This window comes from Chiloscyllium punctatum, chromosome 3 (assembly GCF_047496795.1).
Source record: "Chiloscyllium punctatum isolate Juve2018m chromosome 3, sChiPun1.3, whole genome shotgun sequence".
NCBI classification, from domain to species: domain Eukaryota; kingdom Metazoa; phylum Chordata; class Chondrichthyes; order Orectolobiformes; family Hemiscylliidae; genus Chiloscyllium; species Chiloscyllium punctatum.
In genome coordinates, this window is record NC_092741.1 from 41,403,084 (window position 1) to 41,424,224 (window position 21,141).

The 21,141-nt window shown below is 43.1% G+C and overlaps 1 long non-coding RNA gene across 1 annotated transcript in view; it reads right to left on the reverse strand.

The window, feature by feature from the left end:
• LOC140458017 (uncharacterized) overlaps positions 1 to 20,245 on the reverse strand; it is a 61,800-nt gene extending 41,555 nt beyond the window's left edge. Inside the window, exons 1-2 of the long non-coding RNA XR_011953434.1 lie at positions 20,203 to 20,245; positions 11,881 to 12,019 (exon numbers count right to left, since the gene is read on the reverse strand). This is a non-coding gene — a long non-coding RNA (uncharacterized lncRNA). The remainder of the gene's footprint in view (positions 1 to 11,880; positions 12,020 to 20,202) is intronic.
• Positions 20,246 to 21,141: the final 896 nt, after the last annotated feature.

The following is a 21,141-nucleotide window of genomic DNA, read 5'->3' on the forward strand; positions in this document are numbered from 1 at the left end:
ACTGAATAGCAAAAGATGGCTGCTTGCAAATATTGCTGACAACAGCATTTTTCCTCTGTCAACTAAAACCATCAGATAATAAAACGACATTTTCAAGATAAAAATATTTGAACAATAGAACAGTCATAACTAGATAAAACAATGGCAACTTTCGAGGTCAGATGACTATATTTGACATTTGATTCAACTCTGTAAACCATAGATAAAACAATTCTAGATCTCACATTGTTTAATCCATAATTAAAGAACCAAATTAGTTCATAAAAGGATTCAAACCAGACAACAAATGGTTACCGATAACCTTTTTCTCTCTCTCTACCTTTTTCTCGCTCTCTTTTTTTAAAATACAGGAAGTTTAATTGGAATGTGTTAAACTGCATAACTGTGTTGAGACTGATAAAAAGTCAATATTCTTTTGTTTTACCTGTAATGAGAAGTTGCTATTTTATTTTATTTTCAGTTCAGAAAAAAATTGCTCAGAAAATAGTATAAAAGTTTCAAAAACTTAAAAGTTTAAATCTGATTGAGTCACATGCCTGTCCTTGAGAAACCTGTTGTATAATACATTATTTTCATTGTTGCTCTGATTTTTATGATTTTCTTATTTGATTTTCAGATTTTTTTTATTTGTCATGGCAAACTTTAACCAATCACAACAGGTTTGTCAATCAGTCCACAGCCTTTTCAATGTGGTATCTCTGATTTCTCTCTTTGAAATTTGTCATGTGACTTGGTGAATGCAAGCCAAAAATGTTCACCAGCAGATCTCTTTTTTTTTGTGATACGCTGTTTTATTGTTCCACCTTCATCTTTTCCCCATCAACCTCCAAACAGCATGATAAACATCAAGAGCAGATTTGATGGAGGTATTCAAAATGTTTAGCATTCTTATAAAATGAACTGACCTGGTCCACCATTAAGTAAAGGCCAATAACTTAGCATTATCACCAAACAGCAACATCTCACATGTACTGTTTGATTGTTCTGTATTTGATTGTGTGTGTCTGTTTCCTATGGATATTCACTGTTGCTGACTGGATCAGACAGTCTCCCTGTGAGAATAGTAAACCAACTATAGAAACTGCTGGAAGCAAAACACTGTAAGTGTGAAGCAGGCCCTTTAAAACCTTTGGAATAAATTCCTGTTATACATATCGAAACATTTGTGTGATCTGTGATTAAAAATCTACAATATGATGGCAATGAGGATAATGGAAAATAGCTCAAGTGTATTAGCTCCTGTGCTTTTCCATTCTTTGTAAGATCATCCCCCTGCAATGCTGTGGGCTCAGGGGACTTGGCCGTTCAAGACCTATTTGCTTGCAAGGGATGGACAGTCAGACGTAAGAGTGATCCACATGAAGGCAATAATTGTACAGGCTAAGAGCAGGTCAGTGAATATTCGATCAACTCACAGGAGACATGTTTATGTTGAATATGGCAGTAGATTCTCTCAAAAATGACTTCAGGCCAAAGAAACGTCAGATAATCCTACTCAATACATTTAGCCAGAGATGGAAGGTGAATGGTAGGCTCATTAAGCAATAGATGACAATATGGTGGCAATTGGTATGTGCATGTAAACTGGGTGCATTAACCATCAAACTAACCTGTGATCAATTAAATGCTCTGTGATACTTATCTATTGAGCATCATGAATTCATATGCTTTTCCCCATACCTTTGCACATTGGTTTCATTTAAAGAATCAGCTAATGACTTTCTGAATGCCTCAACTGAACCTGCCTCCACCACACTCCCAGACTGTGCATTCCAGAATCAAATCACTCACTGAGTAAAAAAGGATATTCTCACATCACATTTGCTACTTTTGAAAATCATTTGTTCCCTTATTCTTTATCCTTTTATGAATGACAGTTTCTCCCTAACCATTCTTCCTAGCCCCCTCGTGATTAAATAAGGACTTCTGTGACAATCTTCCAGCTTAAGATGACTCAATTCTTCTAGTTTTGGGAGTTGTTAAAGTTTCAGTGCTCTGTGAAATATCACTTTGTGATAGATTCAGGTTCAATGGAGCTAAAGGCAGGAACCTTCAGTGGGGGTAAACCATTTCGATAGGCATAGCTTCAACATTGAAGATCCCACTGGAACACACATTAACGTTAGAGATTTTACACGGTACATCCTTTATTATTTACTGGACTTGGGAAGCCTAAGAGAAATTGCATGTTCCTCCCATCAATACATCAAAAGAGTCATAGTGTTGTACAGTATGGAAACAGACCCTTTGGCCCAACTTGTCTATGCTGACCACATTTGCTTGCATTTGGCCCATACCCCACTAAACCTTTCCTATCCGTGACTGCCCAAATGTCTTTTAAATATTGTACTCATCTCTGCCACTTCCTCTGGCAGCCCATACACATACCACCCTCTGTGTGAAAAAGTTGCCCCTCAGGTCCCTTTTAAAATCTTTCCCCTCTCATCTTAAACCTATGCTCTCTAGCTTTGCACTCCTCTACACTGGGGGAAAGCAACTTTTGCTATTCACTTGATTGAGTTTTTTGAAGAACAAAGAGGATTGATGAGGGCAGAGTGGTAGATGTGATCTATATGGACTTCAATAAGGCGTTCAACAAGGTTCCCCATGGGAGACTGGTGAGCAAGGTGAGATCTCACGGAACACAGGGAGAAGTAGCCATTTGGATACAGAACTGGCTCAAAGGTAGAAGACAGAAGGTGGTGGTGGAGGGTTGTTTTTCAGATTGGAGGCCTGTGACCAGTGGAGTGCCACAAGGATCGGTGCTGGGTCCTCTACTTTTCATCATTTACATCAATGATTTGGATGACAGGCACAGTTAGTAAGTTCACAGATATCACCAAAATTGGAGATGTAATGGACAATGTAGAAGGTTACCTCCGATTACAACAGGATCTTGACCAGATGGGCCAATGGGCTGAGATGTGGCAGATGGAGTTTAATTCAGATAAATGCGAGGTGCTGCATTTTGGGAAAGCAAATCTTAGCAGGACTTATACACAATGGTAAGGTCCTAGGGAGTGTTGCTGAACAAAGAGACCTTGGAGTGCAGGTTCGTAGCTCCTTGAAAGTGGAGTTGCTGGTGGATAGGATAGTGAAGAAGGCATTTGGTATGCTTTCCTTTATTGGTCAGAGTATTAAGTACAGGAGTTGGGAGGTCATGCTACGGCTGTACTGGACATTGGTTAGGCCACTGTTGGAATATTGCGTGCAATTCTGGTCTCCTTCCTATCGGAAAGAGTTAAAAATCACACAACACCAGGTTATAGTCCAACAGGTTTAATTGGAAGCACACGAGCTTTCGGAGCGATGCTCCTCCATCAGAAAGATGTTGTGAAACTTGAAAGGGTTCAGAAAAGATTTACAAGCTTGTTGCCAGAGTTGGAGGATTTGAGCTATAGGGAGAGGCTGAACAGGCCAGGGCTGTTTTCCCTGGAGCGTCGGAGGCTGAGGGGTGACCTTATAGAGGTTTACAAAATTATGAGGGACATGGATAGGATAAATAGACAAAGTCTTTTCCCTGGGGTGGGGGAGCCTAGAACTAGAGGGTATAGATTTAGGGAGAGAGAGGAAAGATATAAAAGAGACCTAAGGGGCAATATTTTCACGCAGAGGGTGGTATGTGTATGGAATGAGCTGCCAGAGGAAGTGATGGAGGCTGGTACAATTACAACATTTAAAAGGCATCTGGATGGATATATGAACAGGAAGGCTTTGGAGGTATATAGGCCGGGTACAGGCAGGTGGGACTAGATTGGGTTGGGATATCTGGTCAGCATGGACAGGTTGGACCGAAGGGTCTGTTTCTGTGCTGTACATCTCTATGACTCTAATTGGTGTCAACCCAGATACGTATTGAAGGTGTTAGCACCCTGTGTGCTGCTCTCTGTGTCATAATGATTAGACTGATTCTAATCTAAAAATGAATTAATAGAATCTTACATGGATTCATGCAGTTTTTGAGCAGAGTACAAGTACAAATTCATCCCACATATATGTGTATGTGTGTGTGTGTGTGGGGGGGGGGGGGGGGTGTTGAGAGTGTCTGTGAGACAGTGTATATATGTGTGTGTGAGTGTAAAGGGGTATAAATCTGTGTGAAAGTGCATGTGTGAGTGTGGGAGTGTGTGTGTCTGTAGGAGTGTGTGTCTTTGTGTGTGTGTGTAGGACTGTTTCTGTGTCTGTATACTGCAATATTACACACACACACACAGATTTATACCCCTTTACACTCACACACACACATATACATTGTCTCACAGACACTCTTAACCCCCCCTCCTCAGACACACACACCTATGCACACATACACATATAAGTTTGTGGGGTGAATTTGTACTTGCAGAGTTACATTGTACTTTGCTCAAAAACTGCATGAATCCATGTCAGATTCTTAGATTAGATTAGATTACTTACAGTGTGGAAACAGGCCCTTCGGCCCAACAAGTCCACACCGACCCTCCGAAGAGTAACCCACCCAGACTCATTCCCCTACATTTACCCCTTCAGCTCACACTACGGGCAATTTAGCATGGCCAATTCACCTAACCTGCACATCTTTGGACTGTGGGAGGAAACCGGAGCACCCGGAGGAAACCCACGCAGAGAATGTGCAAACTCCACACAGACAGTTGCCCAAAGCGGGAATTGAACCCAGGTCTCTGGTGCTGTGAGGCAGCAGTGCTAACCACTGCACCACCGTGCCGCATACACATATAAGTTTGTGGGGTGAATTTGGACTTGCAGAGTTACATTGTACTTTGCTCAAAAACTGCACGAATCCATGTAAGACCTCACATAGAAATAATATATCCTCATAGCGATATAATATATTCTCATATAGATAATATATCCTCACATGGATAATATATCCTTTCTTGATATATATATATTCTCACATAGATAATATATCCTCATAGAGATATAATGCATCCTTATACAGATAATATATCCTCATAGCAATATAACATATCCCCATATAAATAATATATCCTCATAGTGAAGTTCTCAGCCCACCTCATTATTTTGGTTCTGTACTCCCTGGCTCTCCCCTTGTCTAAGTGGTTGAGATTTACCCCAATATTTGAATGATACTCACCCAATGGCATTGATGTCATTTCACCTCAGCTGAAGACAATGCCTTCTGTTCAGCTTCTGAAATTCCCAGAATTAGACCCATCTTCCAGAATTCTAGAAGCCTCTCTTCTGTACTTTCTTTCTTAAGCCATGCAATTATATTTGTAACCATCCTCTCCCAGCGCAATGTAAGGGGTTTTCCTGATAATAGTACTATTGAGGGCGAATATTTTAACTTGCGCCCCAATAGATGCCCCCTGGTTAATTACTGGCCGTCAGAGAAGGGAACATGCCATATTATCCGGTCATTCTTCCTCCAACCCAGTAGATTTCACATGTTTGTTTCTCACTGTGCTCAGGTAGAATTACTCAGTGTAACAAGGTCGAAACCCATCTAGCTAAGCTTCTACTATCATGGTGTCAGTTATGGAATTCTTGAATGAGACTGGAGTGTAGGAGGTTGAGGGGATAACTTTATAAAAGTTTATAAAATCTTGAAAGGTATAGATAAGGTTAATGGTAAATGTCTTTTCCCGAGGGTGGGGGATTTCAAGATGGGTTGGGGGGGGGATTTTTTAAGGTGAGAGAAAAGAGATTTTAAAAAGACACGAGGGGGAAATCCTTTACACAGAGGGTGGTTCACGTGTGGAATGAACTTCCTAAGGAAGTAGTGGATGTGGGTATAGTTACAATGTTTAAACGATACTTAGATGAGTACATGAATAGGAAAGGTTTGGAGGGATATGGGCCAAACACAACAGGTGGGCTGCAACATGACCTCCCAACCCCTGTACTCAATATTCTGACCAACAGAGGAAAGCATACCAAACACCTTCTTCACTATCCTATCTATCTGTGACTCCACCTTCAAGGAGCTATGAATCTGCACTCCAAGGTCTCTTTGTTCAGCAACACTCCCTAGGACCTTACCACTAAGTGTATAAGTCCTGCTAAGGTTTGCTTTCCCAAAATGCAGCACCTCGCATTTATCTGAACTAAACTCCATCTGCCACTTCTCAGCCCATTGGCCCATCTGGTCAAGATCCTTTTGTAATCTGAGGTAATCTTCTTTGCTGTCCACTACACCTCCAATTTTGGTGTCATCTGCAAACTTACTAACTGTACCTCTTAAGCTCGCATCCAACTCGTTTATATAAATGACAAAAAGTAGAGGACCCAGCACCGATCCTTGTGGCACTCCACTGGTCACAGTTCTCCAGTCTGAAAAACAACCCTCCACCACCACCCTCTGTCTTCCACCTTTGAGCCAGTTCTGTATCCAAATGGCTAGTTCTCCCTGTATTCCATGAGATCTAACCTTGCTAACCAGTCTCTCATGGGGAACCTTGTTAAACACCTTACTGAAGTCCGTGGAAATGAGCTGCCAGAGGAAGTGGTGGAGGCTGGTACAACTGCAACATTTAAAAGGCATTTGGATGGGTATATGAATAGGAAGGGTTTGGAGGGATATGGGCTGGGTGCTGGCAAGTGGGACTAGATTGGGTTGGGATACCTGGTCGGCATGGACAAGTTGGACCGAAGGGTCTGTTTCCGTGCTGTACATCTCTATGACTCTAAGTTTAGCTTATGTTCAGCATTGACTGGTTGGGTCAAATGGTCTGTTTCTATGCTGTATGATTCTATGATTCTATCTCAGAGCTCTGCAGTCTCTCATCATTTAGATCTTTGCCCACTCACTTCCCTTGTCCATATCCTGTTTTGCTTCCTTACATCCTCTTCACAGTTACTTTGCTCCCTTCCTTTGTGTCATCAGTAAGATTAACACTCAGAGTTCTTAGGGATTTATGTACATGAATGTTTGTATTGGCAAACCAGGTTGATAAGATAGTTAAAGGAACAGATTGGATCTTTGACTTTGTGTGTAGCAGAAGAGAGTACAAACACACAGAATTTATTTTACAAATTAGGCCTCAGTTCAATGAAGGGTTGTGGAAGTGAACAAAATATTTCACAAAATAACATTGAATTTCTGCCTTGTGAATTGGTAATTATCTGTAATTATGTTAAAATCAAACATAATCTCTCTTGACTGTTCATAGTTAGGGGGCATGATGTAAATTCCTCTGGAGTTTTGGCAGATAAGCCTCAAATCCAATTACTGCTGAGCCAGAAAATTATTACACAAGCAAATTGGATTTAATTCCTCCACACAGCAAACATAATTAACAGTAATTGTCCAGATCAGTCAATGCCTTATGTACAAAGTCATTCCTAATCAGCGTTGACCTAACAAATGGAGGGAGCTCCGGGCCTAAACAGGTTCCTCTGAAACAGTCTCTTTGATGTTATTATATTTTTTTAGATTAGATTAGATTACTTACAGTGTGGAAACAGGCCCTTCGGCCCAACAAGTCTACACCGCCCCGCCTGAAGCGCAACCCACCCATACCCCTACATCTACCCCTACCTAACACTACGGGCAATTTAGCATGGCCAATTCACCTGACCTGCACATCTTTGGACTGTGGGAGGAAACCGGAGCACCCGGAGGAAACCCACACAGACACGGGGAGAACGTGCAAACTCCACACAGTTAGTCGCCTGAGGTGGGAATTGAACCCGGATCTCTGGCGCTGTGAGGCAGCAGTGCTAACCACTGTGCCACCGTAGCAATGAAGCTTGCATTAGGAAAACTGACTTGATATTAATGAGCCCCAAAGCAGGAGGTGATAAAGGTGAGCAATTGTCAGGAGTTCCTGTGACTGGACTTTATTTGGCAGAGATACAAACCTATATAATGTTCCAGGGAAACATTTACTCAATCAACCCACCTGACAACGGATGATGGGCTGTGAAGGGACATTCGGGCAGCCAACTGTGCCGATGGGAACTGACTGGTTATACTGGGTGATAGTGGGCTGGTAACTTATCCTCTACTTCCCCACCCTCCAACACCAGTGTTTTAACCCACAGGCAACGGGATCTTGCATTAATTATTATAATACTGGCCAATTGTAACATTGGACATCACCTTCTACAATTTCTGTTCTAGGTCAAAAGGAGCCCTCCAGCTCAGTCGGCAAAAGTCATTTTCCCAGTTGCTCCCTTTGGTGGGATTGCAGGTGCTGTGACCGACAGGGATGGGCAGGGAAGTCCTTACTCTTTGTTCTATTGTCTGTTCAAAGCTAGGAACTAATTCACTGAGAACAAATTAAATGGGGAAGTGTTTCAAAGTTGCACTGGAGAGTCAGGTTTTACTGTGACATGCCATCACTCTCTAAGCAACGTGCTAACTGGGCAGCAAGCTCAGATTAGACAAAAGAGCTCTCATCTTCTCTATGCTTGAAATTCAATTATTTCCAAAGGTCAACCAGAGGATATAGCACACCTTGTCCCTGGCCATAATCCAAATTGACTCCTCTTCCTCCTCCCCCCCTAGCTGAATGCCTGGGTAAATTCCTACATGACCTAGTCCACCAATTGTATCATGGAGCTGGCTAGGTCCAGGTGGGATTCATTTATGGGAATGAGGCATTGGCAATAATCCTCCACAGGGCTAAAGTGAGGACTGCAGATGCTGGAATCAGAGCCTAGATTAGAGTGGTGCTGGAAAAGCACAGCAGGTCAGGCAGCATCCGAGGAGCATTAAAATCAATGTTTTGGGCAAAAGCCCTTCATCAAGAATAATCCTGCACAACCCCAGGCTGTCTGTCTCTCTGTGTCCAATTTGGAGAATCAGAAACCTCACTTCCACCCCCCCACTTCAAAATCACTTCCATATCCACCAGCACTAACTTTATTTGTGTGCTGGTGATTTGCTGTTTTGGAGTTTCTGTCTCCTTTGTTATACAAATCAAAGAGCGCCACTGATCAGATCAATGGGCCGATTGTTACTCTTGCAGTAATAGATCATTTTATCAGGCATTATGCACGCCCCTTTAGTTTTCAATGAACTTTATCTAATCTGTGGATAAACTCATTCAGCAAACATTAATTGGTACAATCAATGTACTGTATAAAGTTGAGCTGATGAACGCATTGCCCTGTATGACGCTGGGCTCTACAGTCTGGCTAATCCCAGTTCTCATTGCTGGCTGTGCTGAGTTTATACATATGAATCCTAGTGATGAAGGTAAGGATACCACAACATACCTCAGGGTCTCTGTTAATAAAAACTGAAACTGCTGGAGAAACTCAGCAGGTTTGGCAGCAACCATGGAGAGAGAAACAGAGTTAACACTTCAAAAGCTTTCAGTTGACTAAAGGGGGTGCAGGAGCGAGCAGAACAGATGGTGACGGGGTGCAGAGCACAAATTGTGCAAGAGATATAAATGCAGAGCAGGTTTTAATGGTGGGTGTTAATAGCAGGAAGTAGGTCAGCTCTGCCAAGAGCAAAGCCATGCTCTCATTGGTGGGGTTTACATGGTGGGATTGGTGGGAGTAAGGGTGAAGCTAATCAAAATGGAGCACAGTGTTCATGTCCTGAATGCTGAGGGCTGAAGGCTGTCAATTGTTAAATTGGAAAATGAGGATATTGTGCTTTTGTTGGAACATTGCATGGTGGCTCAGTGGTTAGCACTGCTACCTCACAGCACCAGGGACCTGGGTTCGATTCCAGCCTCAGGCAACTATTTATGTGGAGTTTGTACATTCTGTCTGTGTCTGTGTGGGTTTCCTCCCACAATTCAAAGATGTGCAGGTTAGGCTTATTGTTCATGCTAAATTGCCCATAGTGTTCAGGGATGTGTAGGTTAGGTGCATTAGTCAGGAGTAAATGTAGAGTAATGGGTTTGGGTGGGATACTGTTTGAAGGATCAGTGTGGACTTGTTAGGCTGAAGGGCCTGTTTCCACACTGTAGGGATTTTTTGATTCTAGATCCAGGGACAAGCAGGAGAGCAAGATAGCTTATTGAAATGACAGGCACCTGGAAGGTCAGGGTCACTCCTTTGGAAGGAGTAGAGATGTTCCACAATGCGGCTACCCAGTCAGGGTTTGGTCTCACCAATGTAAAGGAGACCACACTGTGCGTAATGAATGCAGTAGACTAGATTGAAAAGAGAACAAATGAAACACTGCTTCGCCTGGAAAGTGTTTGGGGCCTTGCACAGTACCGAGTGAGGAAGTGATTGGGCAAGTGTTACACCGTCTGTGATTACATGGGAAGGTGCCAGGGTGGGAGGGTGAAGAATTGGTAGGAGTGACAGAAGAGTGTGTCAGTATGTGTGACAGACAGAGAAGTCCCTGCACAATGCTGACAAGGGAGGGAAAGGAAAAATGTGTGTGAATGTGGTGGGAAAGGCATAAATGGGAAGAGACTGAACAAGAGGAGGAGAAATAGAGTCGAGATAGGAAGAAATTAGTTTCTTGTGGTAGGAGTGAGCTATAACGATGAGTCTGCCAAAGCAGTCTTGTTAATGGATTTTGCAATGAGCACTCCTTTTGCCTTTTGCTCTGCGTACCCGTGCCCCTCACATAAAAATCTCATTTTCCCGTCCAATTCTATTCCAATGAAGAAGAATCAAACAGAACTCAATATATTAACCCTGTTTCTCTATCCACAGCTACTGCCTATTCTGCTGAGTGTCTCCAGCAGTTTCTGCTTTTCTTTCTGATCTCCAGCATCCCCAGGACTGTGCTTTTGTTTGTGTTTCTGGGCCAGGGAGAAAACAGGGTTTCAGCCCCAGCTCACCTGCAGTGACCCTTCCTGCTACATTGAATTTAAGGTGAAAAATTAATTGTATTGCTTGATGCAAGAATGGTGAAATATTTCTACAATAACTGAGGGGATTATAGTCTGCACCCCCTGCAAGGGGGATGGGTGGTGAATCATTTGTGGACCTGAATTTTTCTCAATGTATAGATCCCTGCCTAATGATTCCACACAAAATTCCATTCACTAAACAGACACAAATCACACAGTCAACATAACAAACACTGACATTTGCAGGAGTGCCATTTATATCATGACTTAATGCATTCGCAAGGGATTGAAAAGAATAGTTGTTTCCATTCTCTATGACTCTAAGTTATTTGGACAAGTATGTAGTTTACATATGGACTGCAAGATTCCACAAGCAGTTAATGAAGTAAATCTTCACATTAGCTGTGTTTTACGTGGTATTGGTCAATATGGATGTGTTGGGTAGAATACTAGGTCTCAGTTTTAATTCAGGATGAGATGTTTGTAATGACAATGAGGGCACATGCTCCAGGAAATATTAGGTGCTCTGACAACTCCCAATAAGCGTCTGCACCATATACCAGATCATGACAGATTCCAGCTCTAACTCCTATCAGCCTGGACTACTCTATCTAACCTAGATGGATCAGATAGGTCCCTGAACTCACAATGCTGGTGATCACTAGTTAGCAGCCTCTGTTGATGGGTACAGCAGAATCTCAGATAGCGGTTCTCATGGGGTGGATGGCAGGGCCAGTATAGACCAAGGTGTAGAATCACAGAGTCAGGGAATCATTTATGAAGGAGGCCATATGGCCCATCAATTCCATGCTGGCACCCTGCAGCAATTCTTTCAGACCCTTTCAGACCTGCTCTATCAGATCCCTCCTGCGGATTGCACATGTGCAGAGTCTTCTGAGAAACAAAGCTCAGGAAAGCGGATTGGCACCATGGACAATGTGTTTGCTGTCAGTGATATCATTCTATGTATCTCTGAAATAGGTTAAAATCCCACCTAGACAACTGACAGAATTTGAATTCAACGAAGTCTGGAAATAAAATGTACTCTCAGTAACGGTGACCATGACAACCACTACTGATTGTTGTAAAAACCCATCTAATTCACACACACCCAATAGGGAAAGAAATCTGCTGTCCTTACCTGGTCTAGCCTACACTTGACTCCAGACCCAAAGCAATGTGGCTGACTCTTAACTTTCCCAAGAAGTGGCCGTGACAGCCAATTAGTCCACATTAGGGATGAGCAAGAAATGCTGATCATGGCGGTATTGTCCATATCCCTGAAAGGATAAAGAAAGGGAGTTCAGCCATTGATGGGAACCTGCAGTGTGTAACTGGCCCCTTAAAGCCCAGGGCTGCTTGAAGATACCTGCTACTGCCATCTGCAGTGACTTCAATGGAAGCTGTTCACCTTCTGAGCTGGGAGATCACTTTGTTGAAGTAACAGAGTAGATCAACAAACACACAAGAGAGGCACGAAGGGATTTGACAAGGGTAGCTCCCAATTATATTGTTGCTGATGAGGTACAGCTGGAATTCAATTCCTTCATGCAGTTATTTTTGTTCTGGATTTGCTATTGATTTGGAGGAGAGCAACCCCATGGGTAAAGATTCAGTTGGGTGTTGTTAGCAAAGCAATGATAAAGATTGTGAAAATGTTAGTGGGTAGGATTTAGGGAGTATGGTTTATTTAAAGAGTTCTTAGGGTGATCTGTTCTGATCAATGCGCTACTGCTCTTTCTCCTGTTGCACATGTATTTCTTGCTGCCCCAGCAGATGAAGGACATAGAGACTCTGATGGCCACGACTTTGTATATCCCCAGGGTTTCCTCTGGAACAGTAGAGAAGCCAGTTTATAATGTGGCAGCGCTGTTAGAATGAAGGTGCACAACAGAGCTCTGGTGTAGGATTATAACTGCGGCTGGGAAAATGGGGAGCAGACCTGCAGGACATACTAAGTGACCTGTGGTTGTAATGCAGATGAAGGATTGAAATCTTGGTGATGGAAAGCACAGAAGTCTCTGAGGAATTCTCATATCATTATCTCACCTCTATCTTTCCGTGGGATCAGTTCTGTGCCCTCTGCTCTTTGTGATTTTTATAAATGACTTGGATGAGGAAGTGGAATGGTGGGTTAGTAAGTTTGCCAATGACACACAGGTTGGTGGAGTTGTGGATAGTGTGGAGGGCTGTTGTAGGTTTCAACAGGACATTGACAGGATGCAGAACTGGGCTGATAAGTGGTAGATGGAGTTCAACCTGGAAAAGTGTAAAGTGATTAACTTTGGAAGGTCAAATTTGAATGCAGATTACAGGGTTAAAGGCAGGACTCTTGGCAGTGTGGAGGTACAGAGGGATCTTGGGGTCCATGTCCATAGATCCCTCAAAGTTGCCATCCAAGTTGATAGGATTGTTATTAAGGCATATGGTGTGTTGACTTTCATTAGCAGGAGGATTGAGTTTAAGAGCCGTGAGGTTATACTGCAGTTCTATAGAGCCCTGGTTAGACCACACTTAGAATATTGTGTTCAGTTCTGGACACCTCATTATAGGAAAGCTGTAGAAGCTTTCGAGAGGGTGCAGAGGAGATTTACCAGGATGCTGCCTGGACAGGAGGGCAGGTCTTATGTAGTAGAGTTGAGGGAGCTCAGGTTTTTTCATTGGAGCGAAGAAGGATGAGAGATGACTTAATAGAGGTATACAAGATGTTGAGAGGCATGGTTAGAGTGGATAGCCAGAGATGTTTCCCAGGGCAGACATGTCTATCATGAGTGGGCATAATTTTAAGTTGATTGGAAAAAGGTTTAGTGGAGATGTCAGAGGTAGATTCTTTACTCAGAGAGTGATGGGTAGGTGGAATGCATTGCCAATGGTGTGAGTAGTGTCAGATACATTAGGGACATTTAAGCGATTCTTGGATAGGCACATGGATGTTAGTACAATGAAGAGGATGTAGGTTAGTCTGAGCTTAGAGTAGGATAGAAGGCCGGCACAACATCAAGGGCCGAAGGGCCTGAACTATGCTGTACTGTTTTCTGTTACATGTTCTATGACCTCTCTTTAATAAAGCCATGCTGACTAACCCATACTTTACCATGCCCATCCGGGTATAGAGGGACCTCGATTATCCGAATATCAATTATCCGAATTTTGGATTATCTGAAGAAGATCTCAAGATCCCGATAGAAACTTTACATCAAAGAGGTGTTTCAACACTGATCGCTTCTCAGCAAGTGTTTGCTGTGTCAATCCCATTGAACTTATGGTGGTGGGGGTTTGGGAGTGGTGAGGGGAGGCTTCAGCAATGCTGCAGGTCCCTTAGGGGAGGCAATGAATCAATTAACCAAATACTCAATTATCCAAACTAAACACTATCTGCCCATCTTGTTCAGATAATTGAGGTTCCTCTCTACTCCTCAATCTCATCCTTAATAATGGACTTTAAAATCTTACCAAAGACTGAAATCCAGCTAACCAACCTATAGCTTCCTTCTTAAACAGGAGTGTTACATTAGCCATTTTCCATCCCTCTGGGACTCTCCCTGACTCCAGTGATTCCTGAAAGATTACTACCAATGCCTCTATAATGTCCTTAGCTATCTCCTTCAGAACTCTGGGGTGTAATCTATCTGGTCTGGGTGATTTATCCACCTTTAGGCCTTTCAGCTTCCCCAACATCTTCTTTTTATCTATAAATATTTTTATTGAGAAGAAGATTTTGAATTTTTTACAAAAATATAAAATTACTACAAAATAATAGAACAATCTTGCAATATAACAACAATAACAGTAAACAGACTACTACTCTACACCACAAACAATTTAGGAGAAATAAAAACTCTACACAAGCTACAATTCAATAAATAACTAAATCACAACAAAAAAAAAATTAAATTCAACTGAACTGAACCAAGGCAAATTAAATTAAATTAAATTACGTTAAGTTCCAACACTCAGCGCAATCCCACCAAAGCTCCCTATCACTAGGACCGTCAGTTGGCATATCCATATTTTTTCAGAATTCCTCCTCCCAGGGGCCCCCGGGCTGCCAGACACAGCCCTCGTGGCTACACAAAGGCCCTAATCAAGATGGCCGACAAGTCTGCATCCATACAGTTCAAAAAGAGCTGCCACGTCCTATAAAGGAGTTCTGTTTCCTGGTGCACCATACTTATAAGGAAGTCTAGAGGGATGTGCTCCATAACTAAGCTACGCCATCCTGAAAGTCCTAGGGGATTCTCCAACACCCAGCTCATCTGGATATTCTTCCTCGCACAAAATGAAAGAATACTAAACTATTTCTTTCCATGCGTGGGCGAAGAGGGGAGATTCGGCAAATCCAAGAGGAGGGACACCAGATCTACATCGACCTCGGTTCCCAAGATGCCTTCCAAAACACTCGCTATAGCATCCCAATACCTACGATGTTTGTGGCCTGACCACAAGCAGTAAGAGTACCAACATCTATTTTACTTTTGGGGCACATTGGGGATGCTCCAGTCTTAAATTTCACAGGCCGCTCTGATGCCAAATAAATCCTGAGGAGTACCTTCAGTTGCAGTGCCTGCGTCCTATTGCAAATCAAAATCTTCCTTATGTTCTCCCATTCCCCTGGTGAGATCTCCACCCCCCAATTCCTGAGCCCAGATTCCACACAACCACTCGATGTCTTTCGAGACACTATCTGCTAATAAATGATAAAGGGTGCTAACTGAGAGGGTGCCAGTGGACCAAAGCACTCTTCTCCCCATATCTGAGTTACAGGGACTAACCATTAATGTACTCTTTTTCTGTATAAACTCCCTAATCTGAAAGTAACGAAAGAGGTTCCTCCTAGATAGCTCCTATTTCTGGCTCAGCTGCTCCGAAAGACATCATGACCTTCCCTTCAAATAAGTCTCCCACACAGGAACCTCCTCTGGACTCCCAGAGCCTAAAGCCGGAATCTATTGATCCCGGCTGGAATCCTACCAATCCAACCATGAGAGTAAAAGGGGAAGTTTTTTGTAAATTGCGCTCACTTTGTGGCATGTTTTATCCATTCTCCATGCTTTAACCATGTTAAGAACAATCGGATTGCTGCAATGGTTTATAATAGTCCTCATCTTGTCCATGAACAACAGATTAATGGCGGGGCATTTTGCCTGGGAGGCCTCGATGTCAGCCATATTGGCCACGGATCCTGGCAGGCCCAATCAGCCACATAGGATAATAGGGAACTTAGTTGGTACTTCTTCAAGTCTGGAAAATCCACAGCTCCCCCCATCCCCTGTGGAAGCTGCAATTTGGCAAGCTTAATAAGAGGCCGCCTGTGATGCCAGGTAAAAGAGCTGAGCCAACTGCAAAGCCTCCATTACACCTGCCTGGGCAACATCAAAGGGAGCATTCACATGGGATCTAATAAACGAGGAAGAACATTCATTTTAACAAGAGGTATTCTAGATTAGTCGTGCTGGAAGAGCACAGCAGTTCAGGCAGCATCCAAGGAGCAGCGAAATCGAGGTATTCTACCCAACCAGGATATCGGAAGATCCTCCCAGCGCCTAAGGTCCTGTCTTATCTTCTGTAACAACTGCACAAAGTTAGCTTTATATAATTGATCGAAGGCCAGGGTGATAAAAATGCCTAAACACAGGAAGTCTCCCTGTGACCATTGGAAAGGGAATCGGGTTCCACTCCAAGATCAGATATTCTATTCAGACCCCCGATAGGCATGGCCTCTGATTTCATAAAACTGACTTTATATCCCGAAAAAGAGCCAAATAAATTAATCACTTGTATTAAACAGGGCAGAGGTATCATTAGGTTAGTTAGAAAGAGAGGAATGTCATCTGCATAAAGGGTGATCTTGTGCCTTCCTGATCCTACCTCCAGGGCAGTTAAATTGGGGTCCTTCTGGATGGGTCAATCACCAATGTAAATAGTAATGGTGAGAGGGGGCACCCCTATTGGCTGCCTCTGCCAATACTAAAAATTGTCCGACCTAATGCCATTAGTGAGAGCCTCTGCTTTAGGGTCACCATATAACACTGGCACCTACCTGGCAAAAACCCCTCCAAGACCAACCCGTTCCAGGACATAAAAGAGGCATGGCCACTCCACCCGATCAAATGCTTTCTCTACATCCAGGGAGATGACCAAGCCTGGAATCGACCCTTGCTGCTACACCTGGACCATATTTAGAACTCTCCTAATATTAGAAGACCTGTGACCCCTAATAAAATCTGTCTGGTCCACTTGCACAATGAAGGGCAAGACCTCCTCTAACCTTATCACCAGCATTTTTGACAAAATGTTAAAGTCCATGTTTAATAATGATATGCGCCTATACAAAGTGCAATCCTCTGGGGCTCTCCCTCTCTTGACAATAAGAGATATATTTGCTTCTCTCAGAGATACACCAACCCCAGCTTCCTTTTCAGGTCTACCAACTACCTGGATTGTGGGGAAAATACCCGCGAGACCCCTAGGCATCCTATCCACCTCGGGGTCCATCAACCTGGACAGTGCGTCCGTTAAAAATTTGAGGGGTGTTCCGGAGGCAATATATATTCAAGATCCCAAACCCCTCTGCATGTATTAATGCTTTAAGGATCAGAAACTGCCCACATTCATCCTTAATATGGTCTAACAACTGAAATGGAAGGTTATTCTGAATGAGTATAGCTACTCCTCTACTTTTCGAATTAAACGATGAAAAAACACCCGGCTGAACCCTCCCTGCTGTAACTTCAAGTGCTCCTTATCAGTTTGATGTGTTTCTTGCAGCAAGGCTACATTGACCCTTTCCTTTCTAAGGCTTAAAAGTATCTTTTTTCTCTTAATCATTGAATGACTTCCCTTAATGTTCCCTTTAAACGCGTGGCTAGCCATAGCCATCTGAAACAGGCCATGCCCCCCAGAAGGAAGGCCCCCCTGCGCCGAGTGAAAGCAGTAAACAGTTCGTATAAACTTGAAAATACAACTACAAAAAGTACAAATCAAAACTTCTAACAACTACTTCTGCAATGGACCAACATATAACACAACTCAGAGGAGACTTTCCCCCTTGCCCGCAGGGAGCTCTCATACTTCCCACTAGCCCCTCCATGGCTCCCTTGAGCTGAAGCTGCACCCCAAACCCAGACAACACAAAGTACAAAAAAGTTACACACATTTTACAGCAAGAAAATTAGAAATGGGCATTCAACCCATCCCATCCATACTTCGACGCTAATCAATCCTGGTAAAAAAAAGTAAACCCCTCCACCATCTCCCCCCAATCCTCCACACCCCATCCTGTACTGCTCCACCTCCATGACACGCTGTCCGAGTCACTGGATCTTCTGGTCATGCTTCTGCAGCATGGCCGAGATCGGGTCCAGCCTAGTCCGGGTCCTCTCCATCACTGATTCAATCTTCTCTTGGAGTTTCACGAACTCCAAGACCAGGCTTTGCTCCGAGAATGTTCGCGGAGGCCGACCACTGCGGCCATGGGCATGTCCGTGTCCATTGCTACAGGGGATTGTCCTGCTGGTTGCAATCCTCGTGATCCTTTTCCCTTAGTCATTTTCCTGACTCACTTAAATTCTGGGGATCAAAAACTACCAATTTTGACCACAATGGATAAGAAAGAGAGGGTGAATGCAGCACTTTGTCTGGGTTCTGGTGAAGAACTCAGCAGGGTAGACCTACTGGATCACCGCCATCTTGGATCTCCCACCATCATCTTCTTATCAATGGCCACTACACTCCCCTCTGTCCCCTGACTCTTTTGAAGCTCTGGACTGCTGTTGGTGTCTTCCACATATTGAAAACTGATGTAAGGTACCTATTCAGTTCCCCTGCCATTTCTTTGTTTCCCACTACTACTTCTCCAGACTCATTTTCCAGGGGACCAATATCCACTCTGGCCTCTCTCTTACCTTTTAGATCTCTAAACAAAACCTCTTATAGTCTTCTTTTATATTGCTAACTAGTTTACCCTTGTATTTCATCTTCTCCTCAATTATTGTTTTTTTAGTTGTCTGTTGGTTTTTTAAAGGATTCCCAATCCTCTTGCTTCCCACTTATCTTCACCACATTATATTTTCCTTTTGTTTTTATGCTTTCCTTGATATCCCTTGCCAGCCACAGTTGCCTCATCCTCTCCTTGATATGTTTCTTCTTACCCGGGACCAATTTATGGTGTGCCTCCCGAATTACCCCCAGAAACTCCTGCCCTTGCTAATACACCATCTTCCCTGCTCGTCTCCCCTTCCAATCAACTCTGGCCAGCTCCTCCATCATCCATTTCTAGTTCCCTTTACTCAATTGCAATACTGTTACATCTGATTCCAGCTTCTCCCCCTCACATTGCAGGGTGAATTCTATCGTATTGTGGTCACTGCCCCCTAGAGATCCTTTTGCCTTAAGCTTGCTAATCAAGTCTGCCTCATTACACATCACCAAATCCAGAATTGTCTGTTCCCTCATGGGCTCTATCACCAGCTGCTCCAAACAAATCCATCTTGTAGACATTCTACAAATTCCTTTTCTTGAGAACCATTATCAACCTGATTTTCCCAGTCCACCTACATGTTGAAGTCCCCCATGATGAGAGTAATTGTGCCTTTCTTACATGCCTGTTCTATCTCCTGATTTATTTCCTTCTTCACATTCTGACAGCTGCTAGGAAGGCTGTACACAACTCCCATCAGGGTATTTTTCTTCATAGTTCCTCCACTCTACCCACATAGATTCTACACCTTCTGACCCAATATCACTGTAATTGCATTTCTTACTAACAACCAACCCCACCCCCTCTGCCTTATCTGCCTGTCCTTCTGATACGACATGTATCCATTGATACTTAATTCAAGAAAGGCTCAAGGTCCTGTGATCACAAGAGAATCACTGTAAACATTAACAGTTCACCTGTCATCCAGAGACCGCAAACACATTCTGAGGCATCTCCCCATCGCACCCACTATTTTAGACTCCTTTTAAAATCCAGTTTTGTTTCAGGACGCCTAACCTTTCTATTATCAAATAAAGCTGCAATTTTACATAACCAGCTCAATCTGTGAAATATTCAGGCCAAAGGTGAAAGCAGAAATGACTAAGTTAGCAAAAGGCTAACTGTGGGGGTATAACCCTTCCATCAATCAAAGCCATATTCTATTGTCAAAGGTGGCCTTGAAAAATTATGACATTCAACCTTTATCTGTCACTTGGAGCCATCACAACAATATATAATCACCAGCTTTTTCATGTTTTGAAACATGAATAACCAATGAACTTTGGCCTTGTCTGCACTTCCACTTAAGTTTATCAACACACATGGTCTCAGTACAAATTTGTTACAGAATCCTTTAGTATCAAAACTGCTGGGAAAACCAGTTAGAACTGTAATGTTATTGGACAATATTAATACAAAGAGGTTTCTAAGAAGGTGGAATTAATCTAAGTAACCCTTTGTCAAACCATTGGTGTCCTTTTCTACCTGTGATACTGCAAACCTTCCTTGTTCTAGTCCAAAGGCAGCTCCACCTGATTACACATCACGCCTGCAGTCAAACCATTCCCAAGGCAGCCATATGTACAACACAAACAAAACCATTTGCTCAGCAGTCAGGATAATGTTTCTGCAGCCAGTAAACAGAGCAGAAAATGACAGGTCAATCAGCACCCCCTAATGACAAACCAGCAAATAACCAGAAAGGAACTCAGAAACTTTGTGAAGAGCCCTGCTGCTGAGAGGGTCTTCCTGTTTTTTCACCCACAAGTTGTTGTGTGAGTTAATCACGTGGGTCTGGTCGCGGGGCAGCTTTATCCTCCAAAAGCCAAAGAGAAACAATGTCCTCAGGGCCTGAAGCAGTTCCAACAATCATGCTATGAAGAAATAAGATGATTGAAGTGTTCCTTCGCACTCAGCACACTACTCCCACTGTCCATTTTTTTTATTGATTCCCAGCCAGAGTTTGTAGCACATCCCCTATAGCTTGTGACATATAACTGGTCCTTTGAGCTATCGCAAAGAGCACTTAAGATTCAGCCACGTCAGGAGTCAGTCTGGAGTCACATCAAGGCCACACATCAGGTCAAGGTGGTAGATAGCCTTCCCTGTAGGATATTTACAGAATCACAATGATTATAGTACAGAAGGAGCCCATTCAGCTGATCATGCCTTATCTAGTGTCAATCCCCAGCCCTTTTTCCCATATCTCTGCACACCATCACGATCCAAATAGACCCAGCCAATTCCCTCTTGAATTCCTCAGTCGATCCTGTCTCCCCCAGGCGTTGCATTCTGTACCTGAACCACCCACTGTGTGAAAAGGTGTTTTCTCACATTGCCCTTGTTTCATGAGCATAAGTCTGGAATACTTAACATTTATCACTGAACATATTACTGGGGCTTTGTGTACTGAACCTGTTGCCT